This window comes from Bufo bufo, chromosome 5 (genome assembly GCF_905171765.1).
Source record: "Bufo bufo chromosome 5, aBufBuf1.1, whole genome shotgun sequence".
Lineage (NCBI taxonomy): Eukaryota > Metazoa > Chordata > Amphibia > Anura > Bufonidae > Bufo > Bufo bufo.
Genome location: NC_053393.1, coordinates 38,968,115 through 38,994,680, shown reverse-complemented (window position 1 = coordinate 38,994,680; position 26,566 = coordinate 38,968,115).

Below are 26,566 nucleotides of genomic sequence, written 5' to 3'. Positions count from 1 at the left end.
ATAAAAAGGAAGAAGAGCGCCGGCAACGACACAGGTTGATTCTTGTTGTGTTCCGTTCACTGACTCGTTCCTGGGGGTTTGTTACCAAGGCAAATTCTTTAAAAGTTTATATATAACTAAGTAGCTGTGATGACTGTGAATGTGTTCACTCATCTGTGTCCTTGGTTGCCCCCAAATAAGAAGTATGCCTAGTACAACGCGATTCGAGACTGCAGAGCATCCACATCTGATCCAAAACCCACTGAACCATGGACCACCAGATAATCTAGACCCTGCTGGGAGTTGTAGTGTTTCCACGGCTGGGTGGTCCATATTGATCTTGGACCATAGTATTATTATATTATACAGTATATTATCATACATTGTATTTTGGTATATGTTATATATTATCCTTATAATTTCCTGTGATCCCGGGTGATAACAACAGAAAGGGTTTTTATCACATTTTTGGTTAAGCCATAACTGGTAGAACTGTGTAGGGAAACTGCCAAAGGAGCCCACTGCAAGAAGAACCGGTTCGCCTGTGACACGCATGCTGCTGCACAAGGCACAGGCCATTGCCTCTCCTGTGCATTTTCCTCCACAGCTTCTCCTAGGTGTCATCTGACCAAACCTTCATTTGTGAGGCATGGGCAAGGCCTCGTGGGACATAGAGCCTCCAGAATTATTGGCTGTAGACAATGTTAATGGTAGATAGGGGCTAGGTTATTCTTAGCAGAAAAGCAATTTGGAAACTAGAAGAAGAAAATTTAGAATAGCAGATAGGTATGATTTTTACTCATATGGAGTTCCACTTTAAATGGATATTCTGCTGGCCACAAAAATAAATAAATCCCATTTCTAAGGATCAGCAAATGATGAATTAATAGAATGCATTAGCGTTTCGTACCCAGCTAGCTGCATGCACTCTTGGGTGCATCGGTCATGTGTTCGGATGACTTTAGAGCTGTTTATCTCCAGTCTTTGCAGCCGCAGAGTTGATTATTTCATCCAAACTTTCTCCTTTTAATGCAGATACTTTGCACGTAATGAGACCAGTGATGACAGAGGGGATATTAATTTTGACTTGCGTGTGTTATGGCGACAACTAATGTGTTTTGTCTGGCCTCTGTCCTGAGCTCGGTGTCCTCAGATCCCTGCATGAGAGAGCAGCAGACAATGAGCTCATTCTCATCCCTGCAGGGAATGATAGGACCGTCCAGAAGATCCTGTCCAGGAGTTGGCTGAAGGGCCATGGGCTGAAGGGAAGGGGTTAGGTTAAGAAATTGGCATTGGGGAAGGAGGGGCACCGTTTCAGTTTTTACCTCAGGCAGGAGAAAGGCTAGGTGCACCGGTGGTTGTGGGGCACCACCCATTTATCTCCTGGACTTTATGACCGGTACAGTAGTCCATTTCATTATCCGGTCTACACCTGCAGATCCAACTCTGACAAGTTATCTCTCCTTTTTAACATGGTTGAATGTTGAATTTTGGTTCATTAAAGGGATTTTTTTCGGGATTCTGATATGGACACCCTAGGAGGCTGCCTAGCAGTTACCCGTCGCCCGGACCTAGAGTTGCAGTAGTGGTTTTCTGAGATTTACATATGGATGGCTTATTCTTAGTGATGGACGAACATCTGCCGGGACGGTCGCAATCAAATGTTCGCAAACCGCACGTTCGCAGTGGGCCCATTGAAATATGTATTTTAATCAGGAACCATTTTCATGTGTCTTAAAGGGAAACTCTCAAAAATGTGCCTTGCTGGAGCCTAGAAATTTTTTATTTTAGACCACGGGAGTACTGGCCCCAAAAATTAGACATTTACCTGACAGAAAAGAACTTGTAATTATGTGGCTGGAGATACATTAGGCGGTCACTGGATAAAATTTTTACTGTAGTCCACTGGAGTGCAGGCCCCAAAAATTAGGGTACTTTCACATTAGCGTTTTTCTTTTCCGGCATAGGCTACTTTCACACTAGCGGCACAGACCTCCGGCAGGCTGTTCCATCGGGTGAACAGCCTGTCGGATCTGTCCTGCCGCTAGTGAACGTGTGCCTCCGGACTGCCGCTTCGTCCCTATTGACTATAATGGGGGCGGGGCGGAGTTACGGCAGAGGCACGGCAGCGCACGGCAAGAGGCTGCCAGAATAAATGTCGGACATGTCGTAGTTTTATTCTGGCAGCCTCTCGCCGTGTGCTGCCGTGCCTCTGCCGGAACTCCGCCCCTGCCCCCATTATAGTCATTGGGGACGGAGCGGCAGTCCGGGGGCACACGTTCACTAGCGGCAGGACGGATACGACAGGCTGTTTACCTGACGGAAAAGCCTGCCGGAGGTCCGTGCCGCTAGTGTGAAAGTAGCCATAGAATTCCGTCCTAGGGGCTCTATAACGGAAAACAACTGATCAGTTTTATCCCCATGCATTCTGAATGGAGAGCAATCCGTTCAGGATGCATCAGGATATCTTCAGTTCAGTCTTTTTGACTGATGAGGACAGAGCTAAAACCGCAACATGTTACAGTTTTATCTCCGGCCCAAAAATCTAAACACTTGCCTGAATGCCATTTTTACACGTGGCATATATACACGTGGTATATCGCAGCCTTTAATCAGTATTTTGCGGAAGCAGGTATATCAATCCACCTAATCAGTATTTTGTGGAAGCAGGTATATCGCAGGCCTTAATGAATATTTTGTGGAAGCAGGTATATCAAACCCCTTAATCATTATTTTCTGGAAGCAGGTATATCGCAGGCCGCAATCAATATTTGGTGGAAGCAGGTATATCAATCCCCCTAATCAGTATTTTGCTAAAGCAGGTACATCGCAGCTCTCAATCAGTATTTTGTGGAAGGAGGTATATCAATCCCCTTAATCAGTATTTTGTGGAAGCAGGTATATTGCCGGCCTCAATCAATATTTTGTGGAAGCAGGTAAATCAAACCCCTTAATCAGTATTTTGTGGAAGCAGGTATCTCGAAGGCCTCAAGCAATATTTGGTGGAAGCAGGTATATCAATCCCCTTAATCAGTATTTTGTTGAAGCAGGTATATCGCAGCCCTCAATCAGTATTTTGTGGAAGCAGGTATATCAATCCACTTAATCAATATTTTGTGGAAGCAGGTATATCAAACCCCTTAATCAGTATTTTGTGAAAGCAGGTATCTCGCAGGCCTCAATCAATATTTGGTGGAAGCATATATATCAATCCCCTTAATCAGTATTTTGTGGAAGCAGGTATATCGTAGGCCTCAATCAATATTTGGTGGAAAAAGGTATATCAAAGTCCTTAATTAGCATTTTGTGGAAACAGGTATATTGTAGGCCTCAATCAATATTTAGTGGTAGCAGGTATATCAAACCCCTTAATCAGTATTTTGTGGAAGCAGGTATCTCGTAGGCCTCTTTCAGTATTTTGTGGAAGCAGGTATATCAATCCCCTTAATCAGTATTTTGTGGAAGCAGGTATATCTCAGGCCTCAATCAGTATTTTGTGAAAGCAGGTATATTAATCCCCTTAGTCAGTATTTTGTGTTAGCAGGCATATCGCAGGCCTCAATCAATATTTTGTGGGAGCAGGTATATCAAACCCCTTAATCAGTATTTTATGGAAGCAGGTATCTCGCAGGCCTCAATCAGTATTTTGTGGAAGCAGGTATGTCAATCCCATTAATCAGTATTTTGTGGAAGCAGGTATATTAAAGGCCTCAATCAATATTTTGTGGAAGCAGGTATATCAAACCACTTAATCCGTATTTTGTGGAAGCAAGTATCTCGCAGGCCTCAATCAATATTTGGTGGAAGCAGGTATATCAATCCCCTTAATCAATATTTTGTGGAAGCAGGTATATTGTAGGCCTCAATCAATATTTAGTGGAAGCAGGTATATCAAACCCCTTAATCAGTATTTCGTGGAAGCAGGTATCTCATAGGCCTCTTTCAGTATTTTGTGGAAGCAGGTACATCAATCACCTTAATCAGTATTTTGTGGAAGCAGGTATATCTCAGGCCTCAATCAGTATTTTGAGAAAGCAGGTATATTAATCCCCTTAGTCAGTATTTTGTGTTAGCAGTCATATCGCAGGCCTCAATCAATATTTTGTGGGAGCAGGTATATCAAACCCCTTAATCAGTATTTTATGGAAGCAGGTATCTCGTAGGCCTCAATCAGTATTTTGTGGAAGCAGGTATGTCAATCCCATTAATCAGTATTTTGTGGAAGCAGGTATATTGTAGGCCTCAATTAATATTTTGCAGAAGCAGGTATATCAAACCCCTTAATCAGTATTTTGTGGAAGCAGGTATCTCGCAGGTCTCAATCAGTATTTTGCGGAAGCAGGTATATCAATCCCCTTAATCAGTATTTTGTGGAAACAGGTATATCGCAGGCCTCAATCAATATTTTGTGGAAGCAGGTATATCAATACCGTTAATCAATATTTTGTGAAAGCAGGTATAACGCAGGCCTCAATCAATATTTGGTGGAAGCAGGTATATCATTCCCCTTAATCAGCATTTTGTGGAAACAGGTATATCGCAAGCCTCAATCAGTATTTTGTGGAAGCAGGTATATCAAACCCCTTAAACAGTATTTTGTGGAAGCAAGTATCTCACAGGCCTCAATCAATATTTGGTGGAAGCAGGCATATCAACCCCCTTAATCAATATTTTGTGGAAGCAGGTATATTAAATCCCTTAATCAGTATATTGTGTAAGCAGGTATATAAAACCCCTTAATCAGTATTTTGTGGAAGCAGGTATCTCACAGGCCTCAATCAGTATTTTGTGGAAGCAGGTATATTATTCCCCTTAATCAAAATTTTGTTAAAGCAGATATATCATAGGCCTCAATCAATATTTTGTGGAAACATGTATATCAAACCCCTTAATCAATATTTTGTGGAAGCTGGTATATTAAACCCCATAATCAGTATTTTGTGGAAGCAGGTATTTCGCAGCCCTCAATCAGTATTTTGTGGAAGCAGGTATTTCGCAGCCCTCAATCAGTATTTTGTGGAAGCAGGTATATCAAACCCCTTAACCCAGCGGTTCTCAACCTAGGGGTCGCGACCCCTTTGGGGGTCGTTCGGCCCTTTCCGGGGGGTCGCCTGAGGCTTCCTATTGTGGGTCCAGGCCCGTCGCTAACAGACAGGCAAAACAAGCAATTGCTTGGGGCCCCGAGCTGGTTGGGGCCCCGAGCTGGTTGGGGCCCCGAGCTGGCCCGGGGCCAAGCAGAGCCAGTGCTTGTTTTGCGGCTGAGTAACTCAGAAGATCCGATGGTATATTCTAACCCTCAGGCGTTCCCATGGTGACAGGGACGCTTGCCTGGGGGTTAGAATATACCATCGGATCTGATTTTTACGAGCTCAGTGAGATCGTAAAAACTCAAATCCGATGGTATATTCTAACCCCCAGGCGTTCCCATGGTGACAGGGACGCTTCCCTGGGGGTTAGAATATACAGGGCCACGCCGCTCACAGCAGTATATTTATAAACTAATCAGTAACTACTAGGCGGCGCAGGCGCGTGACGTCAGTGAGTGAGCGCCGCCCCCCGCACTGCCTGCTATTACCGGAGCTAAGACAAAGTAAGATATCCCATATCCAAATAAATTATAATCCAAGTAAAGAGCTCAGCAATGAGCAATGATTAAATTTAAAGTAGTTACTGATTAGTTTATAAATATACTGCTGTGAGCGTCGGGGAGGGAGATCTGTGGATGGCACTGTAGGGGGATCTGTGGATGGCAGTGCCATCCACAGATCCTCCTACAGTGCCATCCACAGATCCCCCCTCCCCTAAACAGTGCCATCCACAGATCTCCCCCCTAAACAGTGCCATCCACAGATCCCCCCCTAAACAGTGCCATCCACAGATCCCCCCTCCCCTAAACAGTGCCATCATGGCACTGTTTAGGGGAGGGGGGATCTGTGGATGGCACTGTTTAGGGGGGATCTGTGGATGGCACTGTTTAGGGGGGATCTGTGGATGGCACTGTTTAGGGGGGATCTGTGGATGGCACTGTTTAGGGGGGGAAATCTGTGGATGGCACTGTTTAGGGGGGAGATCTGTGGATGGCACTGTTTAGGGGAGGGGGGATCTGTGGATGGCACTGTTTAGGGGGATCTGTGGATGGCACTGTTTAGGGGGGAGATATGTGGATGGCACTGTTTAGGGGAGGGGGAATCTGTGGATGGCACTGTTTAGGGGGGATCTGTGGATGGCACTGTTTAGGGGGGGGATCTGTGGATGGCACTGTTTAGGGGGGAGATCTGTGGATGGCACTGTTTAGGGGAGGGGGATCTGTGGATGGCACTGTTTAGGGGAGGGGGATCTGTGGATGGCACTGTTTAGGGGAGGAGGGATCTGTGGATGGCAATGTTTAGGGGGGAGATCTGTGGATGGCACTGTTTAGGGGAGGGGGATCTGTGGATGGCACTGTTTAGGGGGGATCTGTGGATGGCACTGTTTAGGGGGGGATCTGTGGATGTCTTTGTGATTAATTACTCTGCTTTAATTATGTTCAATTTGTAGCAATAAAAATACATCCTGCATATCAGATATTTACATTACAATTCATAACAGTAGCAAAATTAGTTATGACGTAGCAAGGAAAAAAATGTAATGGTTGGGGGTCACCACAACATGAGGAACTGTATTAAGGGGTCACAGCTTTAGAAAGGTTGAGAACCACTGCCTTAACCAATATTTTGTGGAAGCAGGTATATCGCATCCCTCAATAAATATTTTGTGGAAGCAGTTATATTGATCCCCTTAATCAGTATATTGTTGAAGCAAGTATATCAAACCCCTTAATCAGTATTTTGTGGAAGCAGGTATATCGCAGCCCAAAATCTGTATTTTGTGGAAACTGGTATATCAAAACCCTTAATCAGTATTTTGTGGAACGAGGTTTATTGCAGGCCTCAAACAATATTTGGTGGAAACAGGTATATCGAACCCCTTAATCAGTATTTTGTGGAAGCAGGTATATCGTAGCCCTCATCAGCATTTTGTGGAAGCAGGCATATCAAACCCTTTAATCAGTATTTTGTGGAAGCAGGTATATCGCAGCCCTCAATCAGTAATTTGTGGAAGCAGGTATATCTCAGGCCACAATCAATATTTTGTGGAAGCAGGTATATCAATCCCCTTAATCAGTATTTTGTGGAAGCAGGCATATCAATCCCCTTAATCTGTATTTTGGTGGAAGCAGGTACAGTACAGACCAAAAGTTTGGACACACCTTCTCATTCAAAGAGTTTTCTTTATTTTCATGACTATGAAGGCATCAAAACTATGAATTAACACATGTTGAATTATATACATAACAAACAAGTGTGAAACAACTGAAAATATGTCATATTCTAGGTTCTTCAAAGTAGCCACCTTTTGCTTTGATTACTGCTTTGCAAACTCTTGGCATTCTCTTGATGAGCTTCAAGAGGAAGTCCCCTGCAATGGTCTTCCAACAGTCTTCCAACAGTCTTGAAGGAGTTCCCAGAGATGCTTAGCACTTGTTGGCCCTTTTGCCTTCACTCTGCGGTCCAGCTCACCCCAGACCATCTCGATTGGGTTCAGGTCCGGTGACTGTGGAGGCCAGGTCATCTGGCGCAGCACCCCATCACTCTCCTTCATGGTCAAATAGCCCTTACTTTCAAAGTTTTCCCAATTTTTCTGCTGACTGACTGACCTTCATTTCTCAAAGTAATGATGGACACTCGTTTTTCTTTACTTAGCTGCTTTTTTCTTGCCATAATACAAATTCTAACAGTCTATTCAGTAGGACTATCATCTGTGTATCCACCTGACTTCTCCTCAACGCAACTGATGGTCCCAACCCCATTTATAAGGCAAGAAATCCCACTTATTAAACCTGACAGGGCACACCTGTGAAGTGAAAACCATTTCAGGGGACTTCCTCTTGTCATGAAAATAAATGAATGAGAAGGTGTGTCCAAACTTTTGGTCTGTACTGTATATCGTAGGCCTTAATCAATATTTTGTGAAAACAGGTATATTAAACCACTTAATCAATATTTTGTGGAAACAGGTACATCAAACCCCTTAATCAGTATTTTGTGGAAGCAGGTATATCGCAGGCCTCAATCAATATTTTGTGGAAGCAGGTATATCAAACCACTTAATCAGTATTTTATGGAAGCAGGTATATTGCAGCTCTCAATCAGAATTTTGTGGAAGAAGGTATATCAATCCCCTTAATAAGTATTTTGTGGAAGCAGGTATAATAATTACCTTAATCAGTATTTTGTGGAAGCAGGTATATCGTAGGCCTCAATCAATATTTTGTGGAAGCAGGTATATCAAACTCCTTAATCAGTATTTTGTGGAAGCAGGCATATTAATCCCCTTAATCAGTATTTTGTGGAAGTGGGTATATCGCATGCGTCAATCAATATTTTGTGGAAGCAGGTATATCGTAGGCCTCAATTAATATTTTCTGGAAGCAGGTATATCAAACTCCTTAATCAGCATTTTGTTGAAGCAGGCATATCAATCCTCTTAATCAGTATTTTGTGGAAGTAGGTATATCACAGGCCTCAATCAATAATTTGTGGAAGCAGGTATATCAAACCTCTTAATCAGTATTTTGTGTAGCCAGGTATATCGCAGGCCTAAATCAATATTTTGTGGAAGCAGGTATATCAAACCCCTTAATCAGTATTTTTTGGAAGCAGGTATATCACACCCCTAAAAAATTTTTTTTTGCCACAACAGTTATATCACACCACCCTGTTTATTTGGGACAACAGGTATATCGCAGCCGTCAATCAGTATTTTGTGGAAGAAGGTATATCACACCCCTCAATCAGTTTTTTTGGCGGCATCAGGTATATCACACCTGTTGCAAATAGTTGTTCCAATAGCGCTTATCCCTCTATATAGCTGCGGTATCGCAGCAGAACCGCACACAGCTGCTGCACAATACAAATGTACTAAAATGTCTGCCAGATCGGGTTCTTTGATAGGGTGGGAGTTTGTCCATTTGCTGAAATGTCTCAATTGGCTGTCCTGTCCCACCTGATTGATGTGTCATGGGTAAAAGTTCAGTGCAATGCAAAAGAATATGACGCCGGCGGACATCGCCATATGTTCGCATGTTCGGCGAATCGCGAAAGCGCAAAGTTCACCGCGAAACTACTGCCGGGCGAACCGCAAGGCCATCTCTACTTATCCTCAGTATAGGTCATCAATATGGGATTAGTGGGGGTCCAACTCCGGGCACCCCCACGATCAGCTGTTTTTGGAGGCCACAGCCTCCTGGCAGCTTTCTATGCACAGTGCCAGCCATTGAATATTGGCTGTACTTGGTATTGTAGCCCAGAACCATTCACTTGAATGGGACTGAGCTGTGCCTAGACCATGTGACCGATGAACGTAATGTCATAGGACTAAGAAGAGGCCTCAGTGCTCACCGGAGTATTGCGCCCTTTTCCAACAGCTGATCATCGGTGTTGCCAGGAGTTGGCCCCCACCGATCTGATATTGATGACCTATCCTGAGGACAGGTCATAAATTAAAAAAATCTCATAAAACCCCTTTAATACTTTAACTTACTGCAACTCTGAGTCTGGGCGAAGAGTAACTGGTGTAGGGCGACCCCTAGTGTGCCAATATGAAAGTCCCGGAAAACCACTTTAATGAACCAAAAATTCAACACCTGGACGCAGCAAGCAATATGAAGAAGTATCCGTTCCCTCCAAAGTCATTTAATTCTATCATCACTGGGGACCCAGAAGCAAGTCAACCCGGAGAAAATACTCCTTTCTGATCCGCGAGCAAAGGAGGCGATTGACACAGCAAACAACTGAGCACTGCCTCTGCCTTGTAACAAATGAACACATCGTCTGTTCCTGTTCAGGAGAAGGACAAGTAAACAGACAAAGTGTTACTTTATATAAACGGCAATAACACTGATACATGTAATCATGAAACCAAGTCCTCCTTGAAATCAGTCTTCAGCGCCCGACTCAAGTTTCGCCTTTTGTCATGGCTCTCATCGGTGCAGGGCAGGGAACCAGAGTGCTTCACACTGCTCTTCCTGTCACTGCTCCGACCATAGTTCTGAGCGGTGTCACTCTTTATATCCTCTGGACTTCCGGATAGAGAAGGAAGTGCTGCCCTCTACACTGCACAATGTGTGATTTACAAAAAGCTAGAACAGCCCTTTAAGGAGGACCTCTAATGACGTCTATTTTAGTAATTACTTGGATTCCCCATTAAATGACAATTCTGGAGCATCCATTCTTAGAACTGTATGTTGTTGTTATTATTAATTAATTAATGTATTTATTTATTTATTCATTCATTCATTTATTTATTTGAAAGCGCTATTAATTCCACAGCGATGTACATAAAAAGGGGGTTAGGCATCCATGATATAAAAAAAATACAAAAAATACTTATACTATAAGGATGAAACTACTACAGAGGGAGAGCTTACAATCTACAAGATGTTGTATATATGTTGCGCTATTCCTCTGTTATTCATACTAGAAGTTTAATAAAGATATATCTGGGTGTTACCAGTTCAGGGTGCACGATCATTCGGCCACCATCTCTCCCAACTCCCCTCATACACATGCATGCCCGATTCAGCCGAGCGTATATGTGTACTCAATAGATAGAGAGTATAAACCCGCCGACAGACACCTAAGGGGGCAGCTCATTTCCCGGGAGGACAATATTCAGTTCTCCTGACAGCACCTGTCGGGGGAACGTAGGGAGCTTCCCGTACACATTAGATTGTCGGGGGGTCCTGACAAAAATGGAGAGTTTGGCTGATAATACACTAATCTGTATGGGGGGCCTTTAGGCATTTGAAATCCGGTAGATTGATCTGGCTCCGATTTTTGGTCTCGCCGACATTTGTGCTGGATCGGCATGCTGCAGATGTGCTTTACACAATCACTCGGGGCAAGGATTCAGTTTGCTTCCCTCGCCCTGTACCTAAATACCTGGGCTCGTTGGCACCTTCCTGACACTAGCACCTGCGGCCCACGACTTTCCAGCCCCATATTCTTTCCCCATTTCAACGTGTCACTCAGTTGCAGATGCAGTTTTTCTATTTTTTTTCCCTTCAAACACTGGGTAATATATTCATCGGCTGCATGTTGTATGATATGCAAAGTGAGGACGCTCCCGCCTGTTATGTAAGCAGACACCGGGATGTTTTGGAAGCGTTGATTTAATAATTATTACATGCATATAGTCATCCCCCAGCCTCTGAGCTGTCACTGCTAATGAATCCCCCGCAGGACACGCTCCCATGGAATTATGGTAATCTCCTTCACATGTAAAATGATACACGTCAACAAACGTCTGCAACTTATGATGTAACCTGATGGTGCAAAGGTAAGAGCCACCTGTCCCTGACCTTTCTATACCAAGATCTTAAGGGGATGTGCCCCCATAAAATGATTTATGTTGTAAGCATATTTTGTATACTTTTTTTTTTATACTATACTATAAAAAGTAATCCTTACTTCTTGCAGTTTTTTATCTTACCACTGAGCCTCCATAAATTGAAGGTTCTTGTCCTGTAGAGATCAGCTCTCAGCAGTCATCTCATTATCATCAGAGGCATGATTACAATGACAGGTAACATATAGATAGAGATAGATAGATAGATAGATAGATAGATATGATAGAGATAGATAGATAGATAGATAGATAGATATGATAGAGATAGATAGATAGATAGATAGATAGATGATACCACAGGGTCCACTGTTATGTCAGCAGTCCTTGCCAACCACCTCTCCTCTCCATCCGGTGGGCACGACTGCCACATCTCCTCACCTAATAAGAGTATTGAAATGCTTCTCCTTTAAAGAGGATGTGCCACCATTTTTTTTAATATAATTCATCATCAAAACAAGTGACTTCATTAGAACATCGCCCCCTGGTGTTCAATCTGTATTGCAAAGTTCATGTCCACCTACTCCTTCAACTGCCACCAGCTGTATGTGCTGTTAGAAGCTGTGGCAGCTACATAGAAAGAGCTGCAACAGAAAGGACACAATCCCTGAGCTGTAATAGGGAGAGAAATGCAGGAGAACAGACATGCCCCCTGAGCTGTGATGGGGAGAGAAATGCAGGAGAACAGACATGCCCCCTGAGCTGTGATGGGGAGAGAAATGCAGCAGAACAGACATGCCCCCTGAGCTGTAATAGGGAGAGAAATGCAGCAGAACAGACATGCCCCCTGAGCTGTGATGGGGAGAGAAATGCAGGAGAACAGACATGCCCCCTGAGCTGTGATGGGGAGAGAAATGCAGCAGAACAGACATGCCCCCTGAGCTGTAATAGGGAGAGAAATGCAGCAGAACAGACATGCCTCCTGAGCTGTAATAGGGAGAGAAATGCAGCAAAAAACAGACATGCCCCCTGAGCTGTGATGGGGAGAGAGCTGCTGCAGAAAGGACATGAACCCTGATCTATGGTAGAAAGAGTTGCAGCAGAAAGGACATGCCCCCTGAGCTGTAATAGGGAGAGAGCTGCAGCAGAAAGGACAGAGATTGTACTATTCCTCGTTAGGGCTCATGCAAATGACCGTTGGATGTGAATGTTTTGCTGTCTGTTGCAGATCTGCAAAACAAAGATATCGTCCGTGTGCATTCCGTATTTACGGAACGGAGCAGCCGGCCCCTAATAGAACAGTCCTATCCTTGTCTGTAATGTGAACAATAATAAGACATGTGCTATTTTTTGTGGAATGAATATATGGAAACGGAATGCACACGGAGTAACTTCCACTTTTTTGTGGCCCCATTGAAGTGAATGGTTCCGCTTATGGGTGCAAGGAAAAAATCGGAACGGGCACATTCGTGAGCATGAGCCAAAGAGATTACCGTGCGCTATATGATGTCTGATTCATTCCAATTTTTTTACATTAAGGCTACATGCACACGACCGTATGTGTTTTTTGGTCCGCAAATTGCGGATCCGCAAAAAAAAAAACTGATGAAATCCGTATGGCATTTTTTTTTTTTTGCGGACCCATTGAAACAATGCCTAAAACGGACAAGAATAGGACATGTTCTACTTTTATGGCGGGGCTACGGAACGGACATACTGATGCGGACAGCACGCGGTGTGCTGTCCGCATTTTTTGCGGACCCATTGAAATGAATGGGTCCGCATCCTATCCGCCAAAAAAATAATTACGGAACGGACACGGAAACAAGCAACGCTCGTGTGCACGCAGCCTTATCGTGAGATGACCCCTTACGTTTCAATGTATTTGTCTAAGGCCAGAATTCCGCACGACCTGGAGCTCAAAGAATGAGGAAAACGGAAAAAAAAAAGTAAAGCGTTCTGCTGATTCAGCAAACAGATCAGGGGTCCAGACCACCCCCTCTGTAAACATGGATTTCACCAAATTATCAGGGCAAAGGAACAATGTGTCAGGGACGTCAATTTCCAGCAGACAGATGGCCCTGGGAGCGGGGGGACTACAATGGTGCCCGGCGCCCACTCTACCTGTTTTACCAGTTAAGTCATGGGAATCGGGTTCCACTTTTGTCCTTTCAGGTGTTTGCTTTGGTCAGCGATTATACAAGTTGTCAGCGAGTGACCTGACAAAAGACAAATCTATCTACATAAACACAGACAGAGCCCCTACTTTATCAGGAGGGCGTGCCCTCTGTGCAACAGTCAAAGGGGTCAATACCCTACAATGTGGTGTTGACCCAGAGTCGGGGGAAGCTACACAGGTGTTTTCTGAAGTGCTCTTCAAAGCTGTGGTTTATGATTAACCCTTACAGTGATAAGGACATCGTACGGCTAATCATGCACTGTGGTCATTTAACCCTACGGGAAATATACAAAAAAGGTAGCCCCAATGGGAGAGCACCAGCTTACCGTATATACCCCGCGAAGAGGACCTGTCATCCATCCTGACAAGTCTATTTTTAGTAAAGACCTGTATCCCCCATAAGATAATAATTGTGGAGCATATTATTTATTTTTTTCCTAATTCTGAGACATTCTTCTGTTATTCCTCCTGAAAATGTAATAATAAATTGACATTTGGGTGGGACCAGCTGAGGAGGTGTCCTTTTAAAGAGCCTCCAATTAAGGGCTCATGCACGTGGCCCTTGCCCGGCCGTGCCTGCAAACAGCGGATCCGCAATGTACGGGCACCGGCCGCGTGCACACTGTATCACGGATGTATCACGGGTCGGCAAAATGGAAGGAGCGGTGTGGAACGGAGGCACGGAGTACTTCCGTGGGGTTTCTTTCCAGGCCTCCCCACTGCAAAAAGGTAGTGCATGCAGTACTTTTTTTTTGCGGTGCGGAGGGACCACAGACCCATTCAAGTTGAATGGATCTGGATCCGTCTGCGGAATCCGCACGGATGTTGCCCGTGCATTGGGGACAGTAAACTGCAGACAGCAAAGGCTAATTCTGTGGGGACACAAAAATATTCCAAAGTATCTTCTTGTTTTGTTTTCTAGATACATTGAAACCACCAAAAGTGTATCCAAAATGGTCTTCTAGAGGGGGTGGTCTTCATGGCCAGCAATGACATGGTGGAACTGAAAATCCATCACAGGACATCTGATCTTGGACCCGTGGGCCATAGTCTGTAACAGAGGTCAGCAACCATCGGCACTCCAACTAGAACTACAACTCCCAGCATGTTCCATTCACTTTTACGGGAGTTCCAGGATCAGTAGAGGAACTGTGCATGCTGGGAGTTGTACTTTTACAACAGCTACAGGTCGCTGACCCCTGGTCTATAAGGTACGGCTTGCATGAGCCCTCCTTCGATCAAGGACAGCCAGGATTTGCCAGGACTGTCTCTGAAAATTAGGGACGGTTCCTTCAAATTGGGGACTGTTGGCAAATATGGAACTTGCGCTGTCAGTGACGTGATCACCTCGATGTCACCTGAGCGACCTCCGGTCCTGAAGGGCCAGGCTTAGGAAAAACTCATTTTCAAACACTCTCTTAGGCCTCATGCACACGGTCCCCAATGCACGGGCAACGGGACGGATCGAGACCCATTTAACTTGAATGGGTCCGTGATCCGTCCGCACCGCAAAAAAAAATAGAACATGTTCTATTTTTTTGCGGTGCGGAGGCACGGAGAGAAACCCCACGGAATCACTCCGCAGCTCCGGATTTGGGTGAGGCGGGGAGCACGCGGCCGGTGCACGCATATTGCGGACCCGCTGTTTGCAGGCTGCAATACGGCCACGGCCGGGCAACGGCCGTGTGCATGAGGCCTTAGGCTGGGTTCAGACCTGAGCGTATTCGATATGCGCTTTTTACAGGCGTTTTTATCGGGCGTTTGTATCGGGCATTTTTAATGGGCGGAAACAAGCAATCGCCCATTTAGGCGCGTTCCCGCTGAAGTCTATGGGTGGGAACGCGCGACAATACGCCCCAAAGAAGCTCCTGTACTTCTTGGGGCGTAGGGCGTTTTACAGCGCGTTCGTACGCGCTGCAAAACGCTCAGGTGAGAACCATGCCCATAGGGAAACATTGGTTTTTGCCTGTTGAGCGTTTTACAGCGAGTAGGAACGCTCAGGTGTGAACCCGGCCTTAGGGAATTCTGTGCAGCGGAGAGCGGCTTCAAAGAGTGTCTCTCCCATTGGAGGACCCAACATATCCATGAATTACATGGACTGCCTATTGATTTCAAACCCAACAGTGTAATACTTCATTTACCCCGTGGAAGCGCTGCAGGGGAACTGAACACTTAAAGGGGTTTTTCTAGGATTGATGTAAAAATGAAGATCAGACATCATATAGTCCATGACAACCTCCTTCTAACAAAGCTAGAACCAGCCCTGGACCTCACATGGATCCAGAGATCTCCCCATTCATTACCCTGCTAGATTTATATCAAGCTGACAGCTCAGGGGGAGTGTCCTTTCTGCTGCAGCTCTCCCTTTCACAGCTCCATGGTGTGTCCTTTCTGCTGCAACTTGACATATCACAGCTCAGGGGCATGCACTTTCTGCTGCAGCCCTCTCCCTATCACAGCTCAGGAGGTGTTTCTGATCTGCTGCAGCTCTCTCCCCATCACAGCTCAGGGAATGTGTCCTTTCTGCTGTAGGTCTCCTCCTATCACAGCTCAGGGACATGCTTTTTCTGCTGCAGCTCTCTCCCTGTTCTAGCTCAGGGGTTGTGTAACTTATGCTACAACTTTCTCCTCATCACCGGACAGGGGTCTGTCCTTTCTGCTGCAGCTCTCTCCCTATCACAACTCAGGGGTGTGTCCTTTCTGCTGCAGCTCTCTCCCTATCACAACTCAGCGGTGTGTCCTTTCTGCTGCAGCTCTCTCCTTATCACCACTCAGGGGTGTGTCCTTTCTGCTGCAGCTCTCTCCCTATCACCACTCAGGGATGTGTCCTTTCTTCTGCAGCTCTCTCCCTTTCACAACTCAGCGGTGTGTCCTTTCTGCTGCAGCTCTCTCCTTATCACCACTCAGGGGTGTGTCCTTTCTTCTGCAGCTCTCTCCCTTTCACAACTCAGCGGTGTGTCCTTTCTGCTGCAGCTCTCTCCCTTTAGCTGTCACAGCTTCTAACAGCAGATACAGCTGGTGGAAGTTGAAAGATGGAACCGAGCATGTGCGACTACCTCCGCAGGTGGATGTGCACATTGCTATACAGATTAAACACCAGGGGGCGCCATTATAATAAAGTAAGGAGAATATCTCCCAACTGCATCATTTTTTTTTAACAGAAAGTGAATTACAAAAGTAACTATGGCTAGAATACGCCCCCAATGTCTGATAGGTGCCATTTTCGTAGCCATTGAATGCCTGGCCCGTCAAATGATACTGATTTACGGCGGTTGTAGAAATTCGCCTGTGATATTAGTTTTTTTTGAGCCTCGTATTCATCATATTGTGTAACCGTGACCTGTGTGTGAACAGAAGGGAAGCTGAAGAAGCGACTCTCAAACACAGATCAAGTTCTCTGTGAACTCTTGCAAAAATTAAGACGGCCGCACGTTCTGAGAAACTCCATCCTTCGCCTCCATATGGTTCTTGTCACGACTGCTTATAAATAGAAGAAAGTAAGTGACGGCAATCTTTTCAACAAAACCCGATTTGCGTGAGTGAGGACCATTAAAGGGGCGGTCCGATGTTCCCATCTCACCCTGCAGGTCCTCAGATCACCGAGACGCTGTTTATGCAATCACTTCGTCACGAAGCGCATTACTTTGTAAATATCGGGTGCAACGACAGGGAACGGCGGTTGCGCGCGGTCCCCACAATGCCGCGTTCAAAGGCGATCACAGCATCGATCCATATTAAAGCATTTTAGTGTTTTCAAATAAATAAAAAAAATGATATTGTACTCGCCTCGTCCATTTGATCGCGAAGAGGTCATCTTGTTTCAAGAGGCGGCACGAAATATTGTGCGGTGCGTGATGATGACGTCATCATGTCAGCCGGCGTGGTAATGTCAGATGTCACCGTGCATGAGAATTCACACAGGATCTTTAAGCAAGATGGCCGTGGCGGCCTCTTCAATCGGATGAGGGGAGTATGATTTTTTTTTATTTTTGCCACCATTTCAAGGAAAATCGATTCGTTAACGCAAAGCACAAGGAAATTCGTCTTCACAGCGAATGAAATTTTTCCTGAAATCCGTTTTATTAAACTTCGATTTGCTCAACACCGGTGAAGAGGTCGGTGAAGGATCCGTGTTTCATCCGTATGTGCACTGCTAGGTTGAAAATTTGTTTCCAGCGCATCTACAGCGCGACCACAGACCAAAAAGGGATGGCATCCATGTTTTCACGGACCCATAGTCGATAATGTGTGCGAGGGACAAAATAGGGCGTGCTCCCATCTTGTCATCATGGACTGATGGGTGAATGCATTCAAGTTAACGGACACGTGAGAGTGGAAACCACAGGCAGCGCGCGTACGTGAACCGCTGACCTGCCAGAGAGGCTTTACTTCTATACAGTTGTCCTATGAGCTTTGGTGGTGCGTTCGCCGGCCCCTCGGAGACATTGTGGACAGATTTAAAGGGGGGCGACGTGTGGACACGTACACAGCGGCATCCAATCGTCTGTAAGTGAAGTTTGGTGAACATTTCTGCAACTTTGTGCAAATACGTTGCAATTCCTGATCACCGCCTGCTGCTTGCTTTCAGTGAATAGCAGCAGCCCTGTTTCCATCTGGAGCCTGGCAATGTCCTGCTCATAAGGCCTCATGCGCATGGCCGTTGTTTGCATATACGGCGGCTCGGATGCGGACCCATTCACTTCAATGGGGCCGCAAAAGATGCGGACAGCACTCCGTGTGCCGTCCGCATCCGTTGCTCCGTTCCGTGGCCCCGCAAAAAAAAATAGAACATGTCCTATTCTTGTCCGTTTTGCGGACAAGAAAAGGCATTTCTACAATGGCCCGCAAATTGCCTAAGGCACACGGGCGGCTTCCGTTTTTTGCAGATCCGCGGTTTGCGGACCGCAAAAAAAGGCACGGTCGTGTGCATGAGGCCTATGGCAGATATTTTCATGGATTTTTTGGGGTGGACATTCTCGTTGTCAGCGGCTGATCAGATAATATCGCTGATCCATACTGTACATTGTCATTGTAGTAAAGTAGAAGATACTAGCAGAATCCAGACGGTGACCTGTAGACAGGACAAGCGCCACCTGTGGCAGTGTTAGTATAATTAGCACAAATGACAATGGAGAAGAATGTGACGATCGTTATCTAAGAGCGATAGACATCAGGATTGTGATCTGCCCCTATCTGAAGTGGCGAGGACACAGGTACATGGAAACTGTCAGCAGAACAATGGCTCCCACAGCTTCATCTTCATTCACATCTTTCATTTACCTAAGGTTAATGGTACATGGAATCACGGCTACATATCTGTCACCGCCGTGTTAATTGATGGGGGGCACAGCATGCATACAGATGTAGCTGAGCTGACTTTATAGTTAAAGGAACATTTCCATCAAATTGTATCACGTTAACCACCTATAAAAAAATACTTTATGTATGTATTTATCATTTATTTATTTATTTATTTAAACTGACCAGGCGTGGTAGATCCATAGGTGAGGCTTTTGTGCTGGTTGCGCCAAAAGGACAATATTTTGCATTTAATTTTCACTAGCCTAGTACTGCTAGAATGAAAGAAAAATATTCTTAAAAGATGTCTTCTATTGATATTGAGCTTACTGATGGTAATGCTCCTTTAATAAAATTTGGAAATTTCAGCTGAAGTCCTATGGAAAAATCACATAACTCTACAGAACATATCGACTACAATACTGCCACATATGTACAAGAATATAACTACTATAATACTGCTCCTATGTACAAGAGCATTACTACTAGAATACTGCTCCTATATACAAGAATATAACTACTATAATACTGCTCCTATGTACAAGAATATAACTACTATAATACTGCTCCTATGTACAAGAATATAACTACTATAATACTGCCTCCTATGTACAAGGATATAACTACTATAATACTGCCTCCTATATACAAGAATATAACTACTATAATACTGCCTCCTATGTACAAGAATATAACTACTATAATACTGCTCTATGTACAAGAATATAACTACTATAATACTGCCTCCTATGTACAAGAATATAACTACTATAATACTGCTCCTATGCAAGAATATAACTACTATAATACTGCTCCTATGTACAAGAATATAACTACTATAATACTGCTCCTATGTACAAGAATATAACTACTATAATACTGCTCCTATGTACAAGAATATAACTACTATAATACTGCTCCTATATACAAGAATATAACTACTATAATACTGCTTCCTATGTATAAGAATATAACTACTATAATACTGTCTCCTATGTAGAAGAATATAACTACTATAATACTGCCTCCTATGTACAAGAATATAACTACTATAATACTGCTCCTATGTACAAGAATATAACTACTATAATACTGCCTCCTATGTACAAGGATATAACTACTATAATACTGCTCCTATGTATAAGAATATAACTACTATAATACTGCCTCCTATATACAAGAATATAACTACTATAATACTGCTCCTATGCAAGAATATAACTACTATAATACTGCTCCTATGTACAAGAATATAACTACTATAATACTGCTCCTATGCACAAGAATATAACTACTATAATACTGCTCCTATGTACAAGAATATAACTACTATAATACTGCTCCTATATACAAGAATATAACTACTATAATACTGCTCCTATGTACAAGAATATAACTACTATAATACTGTCTCCTATGTAGAAGAATATAACTACTATAATACTGCCTCCTATGTACAAGAATATAACTACTATAATACTGCTCCTATGTACAAGAATATAACTACTATAATACTGCCTCCTATGTACAAGAATATAACTACTATAATACTGCTCCTATGTACAAGAATATAACTACTATAATACTGCTCCTATGTACAAGGATATAACTACTATAATACTGCTCCTATGTACAAGAATATAACTACTATAATACTGCTCCTATGAACAAGGATATAACTACTATAATACTGCTCCTATGTACAAGAATATAACTACTATAATACTGCTCCTATGCAAGAATATAACTACTATAATACTGCTCCTATGTACAAGAATATAACTACTATAATACTGCTCCTATGCACAAGAATATAATTACTATAATACTGCTCCTATGTACAAGAATATAACTACTATAATACTGCTCCTATATACAAGAATATAACTACTATAATACTACTCGTATGTATAAGAATATAACTACTATAATACTGCTCCTATATACAAGAATATAACTACTATAATACTACTCGTATGTATAAGAATATAACTACTATAATACTGTCTCCTATGTAGAAGAATATAACTACTATAATACTGCTCCTATATACAAGAATATAACTACTATAATACTGCTCCTATGTACAAGAATATAACTACTATAATACTGCCTCCTATGTACAAGGATATAACTACTATAATACTGCTCCTATGTATAAGAATATAACTACTATAATACTGCCTCCTATATACAAGAATATAACTACTATAATACTGCTCCTATGCAAGAATATAACTACTATAATACTGCTCCTATGTACAAGAATATAACTACTATAATACTGCTCCTATGTACAAGAATATAACTACTATAATACTGCTCCTATGTACAAGAATATAACTACTATAATACTGCTCCTATGTACAAGAATATAACTACTATAATACTGCTCCTATGTACAAGAATATAACTACTATAATACTGCTCCTATGTACAAGAATATAACTACTATAATACTGCTCCTATGTACAAGAATATAACTACTATAATACTGCTCCTATGTACAAGAATATAACTACTATAATACTGCCCCCTATGTACAAGAATATAACTACTATAATACTGCCTCCTATGTACAAGGATATAACTACTATAATACTGCTCCTATATACAAGGATATAACTACTATAATACTGCCTTCTATGTACAAGAATATACCTACTATAATACTGCTCCTATGTACAAGAATATAACTACTATAATACTGCCTCCTATGTACAAGGATATAACTACTATAATACTGCTCCTATATACAAGGATATAACTACTATAATACTGCCTTCTATGTACAAGAATATACCTACTATAATACTGCTCCTATGTACAAGAATATAACTACTGTAATACTGCTCCTATGGACATGAATATAACTACTATAATACTGCTCCTATGTACAGGAATACAACTTCTATAAGACTGCTCTTATGTACAAGAATATAACTACTATAATACTGCTCCTATGTACAAGAATATAACTACTATAATACTGCTCCTATGTACAAGAATATAACTACTATAATACTGCCCTCTATGTACAAGAATATAACTACTATAATACTGCTCCTATATACAAAAATATAACTACTATATTACTGTCTCCTATGTACAAGAATATAACTACTATAATACTGCTCCTATGTACAAAAATATAACTACTATAATACTGCTCCTATGTACAAGAATATAACTACTATAATACTGGTCCTATGTACAAGAATATAACTACTATAATACTGCCTCCTATGTACAGGAATATAACTACTATAATACTGCCCTCTATGTACAAGAATATAACTACTATAATACTGCTCCTATGTACAGGAATATAACAACTATAATACTGCCTCCTATGTACAAGAGTATAACAACTATAATACTGCCTCCTATGTACAAGAATATAACTACTATAATACTGCCTTCTATGTACAAGAATATAACTACTATAATACTGCCCCTATGTACAAGAATATAACTACTATAATACTGCTCCTATGTACATGAATATAACTACTATAATACTGCTCCTATGTACAAGAATAGAACTACTATAATACTGCTCCTATGTACATGAATATAACTACTATAATACTGCTCCTATGTACAAGAATAGAACTACTATAATACTGCTCCTATGTACAAGTATATAACTACTATAATACTGCTCCTATGTACAAGAGTATAACTACTATAATACTTGCACACAATATAGACCTCGAGGGGTAGAATAAATGTAGGTATTATATTTCAAGATTGTATGTCCTATTAAATGAAGCTGCCTATAGAATGTGAAATAGTAGAATGCAGAGAATAATATAAACAATGACTATAAATTTGGATTGGTTTTAATTAGAACATATAATGCCAAGTCCCTGCAGCTGATAGACAGGCTGATGGAGAGTTATGTGATCCACAGATGGTGATGAAATATTGAAATCTGCCCGTCCAGATTGTTCATAAAAGTTATCAGTGAGTTAGAAGACAAATGCTGCTCGCGTCTGGTGGAAATCATTTATGTGCCTCATGTTTATTGGCTTCCGATTATCTCTGATCACCGGGACGCGGTTACGTTATTCAATACTATAAGACTAATGTAATGAAGGAGGGACTATGAAAGTGACCCTGGACTTTATATTAGAAACCCCCCCCCCCCCCCCCACCGCCCCCCCTACACACAACATCCTGATAATATAAATTCATTAATAAGGGAATTTCCACTTTGGACAATGCCAACTTGTTAGAAAGATCCCCAACCAGTCAGCTTGAATCTGTGGGTAAACCTCGCCTGGGTATTTAAAGGGGTTGGCTCCTCTCAGACACTGATGGCATATTGTTAGGATATACCATCAATGTCAGAGAGCAGCAGGTCCCAGAATTTCAGTATTGGTCCAATGTACCAAAAATAAGAAATGAAGTAACTCTGCAAATGGTTTTCAGCTTCCGCCGTTTTGTGTATACAGCTCCTATGCAGAAAACGATCGTTTGGCTTTCCTCCGCTCAGGACAAAGGTTTAGCTTGATACCCTGGCTTTGTAGTTAAAGGGGTATTCCCATCTCAGACATTGGTGGCATATCGCTAGGATATGTCATCAATGTCTGATAGGTGAGATCAGCTCCTATCTTCAAAAGGGGTCCCCTGAAGTGAAGAAGAGCGCACTGCGCAAGCGCTACTACCCTCCATTCAACCCTATTAGAGCGTTGGCTTGGCTATTTCCGTCCCTATAGCGGTGAATGGAGAGGTGGCTGCATGCGCGGTGCGCTCTAGATTCACTGCTAGGGGAGTTCTGACAATAGCTGAGCAAGCGCGCACGGCTATTTTCAGAAGTTCCATAGTGGTGAATGCAGAGCGCAGCGCGCATGCAGCCACCTCTCCATTCACTGCTATAGGGACGGAAATAGCCAAGCCAACGCTCAGCGCTTGCGCAGCGAGCTCTTCTTCACTTCAGGGGACACGTTCCTGGGATAGGAGCTGATCTCACCTATCAGACAATGATGACATATCCTAGCGATATGCCACCAATGTCTGAGACGGGAATACCCCTTTAATTACAAATCTAGGGTAGCAAACTAAACTTTATTCCTGAGCGGAGGAAAGCCAGGAAACGATAGTTTTCTGCATAGGAGCTGTATACACAAAATGGCGGAAGATCAAAACCATTTGCAGAGTTACCGGTACTTCATTTCTTATTTTTGTTACATTGGAGCAATACTGAAAAATCCAGTCTTTACGATGCTCATAGGAAACGGCTGACAACCTCAGCTCTGCTACATCTGTACGGACGGTGCATCGCAGCTGGCTTTACCTGCTCCACTAAACTACTTTGAACTTCACTTCCTCCCAATCTTGTTCCCAGGTAGGAATTGCCCTAAAACTAAACACCAACGAGCTTTATCTTGCACGCTTTTCTTCAACGGTAAACAGCAAGCAATTCATGTGTAGGAATCTAAACAGGTAGCGGAAACAGGAAAGCGAAGATTAAGGTAAATGTCACCCAGGAGAAGCGTGACGAATGACATGGCGGTGCGGCCGTTGATCTGGTTTTACCGGAATCCCGTTCTGTTTGCTTTTTACTTTTCCCTTCTCAGGCCTGATACGAGAACATGGAACAGAATGCGCTCAACATGAATGGACAGCCAGCGCCAGCCGCCTTCACCGCCACCTATGGGAAAATATGCTGCAGAACCGGATCCTCTATTTCCACTATTTGCAGACAGAGCAGATAAGTTCCCCGAGCTTATTACCTGGGACATGTAGTGCGCCAAACAGTATTTATTTTTTGTGCCCCGCCCATTAATGAAGCACAAAATAGCGCATACAGTATGACTGTACTCAGCAGACCCTAAAAAAAATATATATATCACTTCAGACTCGTCAAACACTGAAAAAATAATACTTGGTGTAATCTATAGACCCCCTAACATCACAGAAGAGATAGAAACGCAACTGTGTAACCAAATAGAGCGGGCGGCACAGGCTGGTACAGTGGTCATAATGGGAGTTTTTAACTTCCCAGACATTGACTGGGGTCATGGTTCTGCCTCAACCGCAAAGGGGAGAAAATTCCTCAACTTGCTGCAGGACCACTTTATGGGCCAGTTTGTAGAAGCTCCCACTAGGGGCGATGCTCTGTTGGATTTGGTAATTTCTAATGATGCAGAGCTTGTTGGTAATGTTACTGTTCGAGAAACACTAGGTAATAGTGACCACAATATAATTATATTCCCCCTAAACTATAAGAAGCAAACTCTGTCAGGCAGAGCAACGACACTGGATTTCAAAAAGGCTAAGTTCCTCGGGTTGAGGGCAGCATTTCAGGGCATAGACTGGGAGCAGCTACTATCACATAATAATACTGAGGATAAATGGGAGAGCTTCAAATCCACATTGAGTAATTGCACTAAAAAATTTATCCCTTTAGGTAACAAGTATAAACGGCTAAAATTAAACCCCCCATGGCTTACAGCTACTGTAGAAAAGGCGATAAAAGACAAAAAAAGGGCATTTAAAAAATACAAATCTGAGGGGTCAGCTGTAGCGTTTGAAGATTACAAAGGGCTTTATAAAATCTGTAAAAATTATAAATAAATTAAAAAAATTTGCAAAAATACAAAATGAACAGCAGGTGGCAAAAGAGAGCAAAACAAATCCCCAAAAATTATTTAAATATATAAATGCTAAAAAAAACAAGGTCTGAGCAGGTAGGTCCCCTAAATAATGGTAAAGGGGGGGGGGGTAGTCACTGAAGATAAGGAAAGGGCAGAGTTACTAAATGTTTTTTTTAGCTCTGTATATATGAAAGAAGAGAAAGGAGCTGATATCTGTGGTGCTGGGGACGCCACTTATGGCACAAATTGACACCCGTCCCCGTACTTAACCCTTAAATGAACTGGGTACGGATGATTACTCTAGTCTTTGAATGAAATGGACTTAGATACTACAGTCCCCTTAACTGTGTAATACAACAACATCTGATTGTTGTTTTTATTCCCAGAAGGACTGGGTAGATATACATCTGACATTTGGACACAATGGACTCATGTACTGCGTTTTCTTGAATACACTTTATGAGATATCAGGATTCAATTGCACCTAATGAGGAGACTATCTGTATCCTGATATTCATGCGTTGGATGTGTATAAATTAGTATGGTGACACTTGTTACTGAATCAATTCATTACATTGTTGCAACATATTTCTGGAAATACCATCCTACCTCCCACGTGGTTATTTTGAGGTGGTAGTTCCTTTACCCATTGAGGTTGATGCTTGATATGAACTCTTAATTGATATCAGAATTATCAAATGTTTTATTAATTATATGTGGTTTATACAATCTTGATATTTATTTGCTTATCCTTTGTGCACAATTTTAAACTTGTTCCTATGCTTGTTGTATATTATGTATATTAAAGGTTCTTGCTATTTTACTTTATATACATCTCTGAGTGGTTCCAAATAGAGAGTGCCGGTTCATATCCAAAATCCTATATAATAATATATGTAAATATATTATGGCTAAAAACTAAACTTATATATACATGTTTAAATTAAATTTAGCCTCTATTTCTGAAAAGTTTCTGACGGGATTCAAACTCACAACCTTCTACATTACAGCCCAGAATTTTAACCACTACATTATGGAGCTGCATGACCAGTAACTAAAAAATTAAAATAAAATGAGACTTCTGCTGTATAGGAATACTTACTAGTAGTAAGTATTCCTA